This window comes from Siphateles boraxobius, unplaced genomic scaffold (assembly GCF_051911475.1).
Source record: "Siphateles boraxobius isolate OS27281-9 unplaced genomic scaffold, OSU_SipBor_1 1, whole genome shotgun sequence".
Classification (NCBI taxonomy): domain Eukaryota; kingdom Metazoa; phylum Chordata; class Actinopteri; order Cypriniformes; family Leuciscidae; genus Siphateles; species Siphateles boraxobius.
The window spans coordinates 5,328,753-5,334,026 of NW_027508699.1; the positions used below are offsets into that span (position 1 = coordinate 5,328,753).

The window sequence follows — 5,274 nt, forward strand, 5'->3', positions numbered from 1 at the left end:
TTTGCCGCGCGCACCTTCGCGCTCGTGCGGACCATATACAGTAAAAGAAACGGACGCGTCGAGTATAAACAAGGCTTTACTCCGTGTCAGCGCGCGCTCTGATCGGTAAAGGGGCAGAGATTTCTCCCGAATCATCTCCAGCAGTAGCAGAAGCACCACCACTAACTCCGCCTCCGTTTCCCTCGTAAGCTGATATTAGTATTTAAACATTCTCTATGATAAAAAAAAATGTCATAATCATAAGCCATAATCATCCAAATTATAACAAATAAAGTCTTGAAATATCTCACTTTGCATGTAATGAATGAGTCTACATAATATATTAGTTTCACCTTTTAAGTTGAATTACTGAAATAAATGAAGTTTTGCACGATATTCAAATTTTTCAACATACTCTTCTGTCACTTATTTCAAGAGCTTCACTTGGTCAAAAACCAGGTGATAACCTGTACAATGTAAGATTGTCAACATCAAATGATGTACTACATATTACAGCATTGTTTCCATACAAGACATAGGGTAGACTGGGTAGGCTACAGTTGAGACATAGGTACAGTTGAGACACCTTAAATAACTTGCGTGCGAAGCAAGCACAACGTGTGATTTTTGCTTTGCACATGCGTATTAGTGTCCTCTTTGATCGTGGGAAATTTGAACAACGGACGCATCTCCGATCCGAAGATATCGGCAAAAGTTTTTTTTCTAAGATAAGACGTTCACTTCACCATGCACACTCCACAATGAATAGCTTATTATCCTTATGTGACTGTTAAACGTAACTGGTGTCATCAAAAACGTTATTCTGTGCCCTAAAAACTGGCATATTTCATGGTATTGTGTCATGCAAGATCATTGCAAAATCTAGAGAAATGTGCGAGGTGGCCAGCGGGGTACAACTGTACCCGCGATAGATTTCTATTAAGAAACACTCTGTTTAGTTGTTCAGTGTTATGATAACAGGTTTAACGTCGTAATTAGCCAGCATAGGACGCAAATGAAAATAAAATTTGATATTTGTGATATTTAAACTGTGTATTATTAATAAATATATTAAATATATTGTTCCTGTTTTATATATTTTAATCAGTGCTAATTTAAATAAAATGAATGAATTTAAATGGATGAATAAATAAACATGTTGCCCAATTGTTTTTTTTTTCTTTATTTGTCTTTATTTATTATATTTGCAATGAACATTTATACCTTTACATCATTAAAAATGGGTGTCTCAACTGTACCATGGTACTGTCTCAACTGTACCACATATGGGTACAGTTGAGACAAAGTTAAGACAAAAAGCACCTTATTTTTATGAGTTAATTGTGGAAAATATAAACTACTTATGGGTATTATTGATTGATAATATCTTAGTCTACAAGCTAATGAAATGTCATGTGGCATGTCATGCATAAATTCACTTCTTTTCAGTATCTATTTTTGTGTGAAAAATCAAAACACAAAAAAGTGTCTCAACTGTACTCAGTCTACCCTACCAATGGCCACGCACACCTTTCTGTCTTTGGGCACCGGATGTTCCTTCCTCACCGAAACAACGGACTTATTCGATTAGCTTGCGCTGATATATGGACTGGTCTTCCTTCTGCTGTAAAACAAAAAAAGTCTCTACTTGCTCTATGTGCAATTACTATTGTTCTTAAAACATATAAATTAAGACAGTTATAAATAAGTTATTTTACCATACGATTCAGGAGAGAGCATTTGATGAGTAAATACTGATTGAAATATTGTCTACTGATTGTAGAAACTTTACCTGTATGTGCTGCAATTTTATATATCATACTTCAATGTGTATAATATAATGTACTGACTGCTGCTTTGTAAATTTAAATAAGGAACAGGCAACTCAGGCCCTTTTGCGTTCTCCTTTTTGAGGTGGAGAGTTTACCTCCAACCCTAATTGAGCACATCTGAACATTTTAACCAAAGTCTTCAGGTTTACTTAAGTTATAGACAATCGGTTGGAGCTAAATCTGCAGGACAGTGGACGCTGAGGGCCAGAGTAGCCCATCACTGCTTTAAATAACACACAACAGAAGCTGACCTGACTGTTCTTTAAAAAACTTCATTTGAATTTTTTTTTTTTTTTACTTTCAGACCAGGACTGGAGAACACCTGACGATGGGATGTTGAGACTTCTTCCTCTGAGAAAAAGCTGGGGTGGTGATGGCGCAGTGGATAAGACACATGCCTTTAGTATGAGAGACCTGGGTTCAAATCCACTGTGAGACACCAATGTGTCCCTGAGCAAGACACTTAACCCCTAATTGCTCCAGAGGCGTGCGACCTCTGAAATATAGCAATTGTAAGTCGCTTTGGATAAAAGCGTCAGCCAAATGAATAAATGTAAATGCACATCACATCTTCTGTTCATTATTTGTACTGATGGGCACAACTGAACAAACTGTTTAGATGAGGAAAAAGAACATGACCATGATAGAGACATGTACAGGGAAGAGCAAGAAACCAGTTTAGCTGTGATAATGAATCATTATTTTCCAAAACAATATCAAATCTGTTTTCTATATCATAGGTGACTGAATATAATTCTCTGGCACTCATTTGTGTGGCGTCAGCAGCTGTGAATGTGATGTTAATTGTATTTTTGAAGACCCATTTTTATTTATCTTGAATCTCATTTTTCTTTATGCTATTTTATCAACTTTATGCTGTGTCCTCCAATAATGAATTGTATAATAAAGTATGGTGAATATTGTGTATTGAAAATGGTGTTTGATACAGTAAATGTAATATTTTATTTGAGAAAATTTCATAATTTAAAAATAAACAGGACATAAACATTTTTGATCTGGTTAATGATATTTGGGACAACAATGCACTAAAAGTTGCAAAAACTTGCATGTTGTGAGAAGAATGCCAGTTTTCAGTGACATAAAGGGAAGGTATGTGCATAACAAGAGGTTGCAGTGGGCTATCTTGCTACAAACACTTAAATCATAATTGAAGATGATCCATGTTGATCATTCTAGTACATCTACTGCATTTAGTTTAAAAGCATAGCTATTACTGATGTCAGGCATATAAGAAGCAATCAGGGGGTGAAAAGGAAATTTTGGCACTGTTTCTTTGTTGTTTGATTGAATGGTTCATTATCCTTGTTTAATAGTAAAGTGTAAATATATAAATAGATTTTTGTTTACTGGCAACACTGGAAATTGGATAATGACAAGTTGTTGCAGGTTCATCCATTATACAGGTCCTTCTCAAAACCTTAGCATATTGTGATAAAGTTCATTATTTTCCATAATGTAATGATAAAAATTAAACTTTCATATATTTTAGATTGCACACCAACTGAAATATTTCAGGTCTTTTATTGTTTTAATACTGATGATTTTGGCATACAGCTCATGAAAACCCAAAATTCCTATCTCAAAAAATTAGCGTATCATGAAAAGGGTCTCTAAATGAGCTATTAACCTAATCATCTGAATCAACTAATTAACTCTAAACACCTGCAAAAGATTCCTGAGGCTTTTAAAAACTCCCAGCCTATTTCATTACTCAAAACCGAAATCATGGGTAAGACTGCCGACCTGACTGCTGTCCAGAAGGCCATCATTGACACCCTCTAGCAAGAGGGTAAGACACAGAAAGAAATTTCTGAACAAATAGGCTGTTCCCAGAGTGCTGTATCAAGGCACCTCAGTGGGAAGTCTGTGGGAAGTAAAAAGTGTGGCAAAAAACGCTGCACAACGAGAAGAGGTGACCGGACCCTGGGGAAGATTGTGGAGAAGGACCGATTCCAGACCTTGGGGGACCTGCGGAAGCAGTGGACTGAGTCTGGAGTAGAAACATCCAGAGCCACCGTGCACAGGCGTATGCAGGAAATGGGCTACAGGTGCCGCATTCCCCAGGTCAAGCCACTTTTGAACCAGAAACAGCGGCAGAAGCGCCTGACCTGGACTGTTGCTCAGTGGTCCAAAGTACTTTTTTCGGATGAAAGCAAATTTTGCATGTCATTCGGAAATCAAGGTGCCAGAGTCTGGAGGAAGACTGGGGAGAAGGAAATGCCAAAATGCCTGAAGTCCAGTGTCAAGTACCCACAGTCAGTGATGGTCTGGGGTGCCATGTCAGCTGCTGGTGTTGGTCCACTGTGTTTTATCAAGGGCAGGGTCAATGCAGCTAGCTATCAGGAGATTTTGGAGCACTTCACGCTTCCATCTGCTGAAAAGCTTTATGGAGATTAAGATTTCATTTTTCAGCACGACCTGGCACCTGCTCACAATGCCAAAATCACTGGTAAATGGTTTACTGACCATGGTGTAACGAGTGGCACGGATTCTATATCTCACAAGTTCAGACTCAGAAAATTTCCGGATCGACTCACTGAAGCAAAACTAGCAAAAGTCAATATTATAATAAATTAACATGAGTAAATCACTCAGACTACTGTAATGCAATCTGCTAAATAAAAGGTAAGTATATTTTCTCTTTGCTGGCAATTTGAATAATTATGGAAATGAAAATAATAAAACAAAGCAATTAAATGACAGAAAAATACAGTACTTCAATTGAATTACATATACCAGGAAACAATGAAAATTCTCAATGTCACTTTTCGAAATCTCAGCCTCAATATTTAAATTCCAAATTCAATAATTGTATTCTCAATTTCAAAAATAAGAAATAAGAATGTTCATCAAAATGGAAAAACAGTTCAGTCCATGAGGAGAATAAAAACTCAAATTCTTGTCTTCAGGAAAATCCAGGTAAAGTGAAAAGTGGAAAAAATACCATGTGTGTAGTTCTGTCCTACCCACTCTGAAACGTTGTTTCTCACACTCTTTTACAGGTTTCCAGGGACGAAATGATGGGATGGCTCGCCAGTCCAACCAGGAATAGAAAATCCACAGCAGGACAGAAATCAGAATCTCGGCAGCAATTCAGGAACTTACAGGAAAAATATACCAAAACAAAAAAAACCCGGCCTTGGAAACAAAGCCAAACACAATTATTAGTACATCATCCAAATAAAACTTTTTAAACAATCAATCAACATTCTCTTCAATTATTTAAATACATATGCATGCTAATCACCATGTGCTTGATTGACACACTTGAGTCTATGTACAGAGCTAGCAAAGCTAGCACCGCATGGCACACAATTTTCAATAAAGAAACACAATCTCAACAAATGATACATCTCTGCATTATTTAACGCAACTATATACCATTACATAGTATATAATGAAACATTTCCAACATTTTTTCATATAACAATCCACTTTACTG

General features: G+C 36.7%; 1 long non-coding RNA gene across 1 annotated transcript; it reads left to right on the forward strand.

Moving 5' to 3' along the window:
• Positions 1-4,421: 4,421 nt before the first annotated feature.
• LOC143706223 (uncharacterized) lies at positions 4,422-4,896 on the forward strand. Its single transcript, XR_013192979.1, has 3 exons — positions 4,422-4,457; positions 4,667-4,751; positions 4,835-4,896. It is a non-coding gene; the product is annotated as an uncharacterized LOC143706223 (long non-coding RNA).
• The last annotated feature ends 378 nt before the right edge of the window (positions 4,897-5,274 follow it).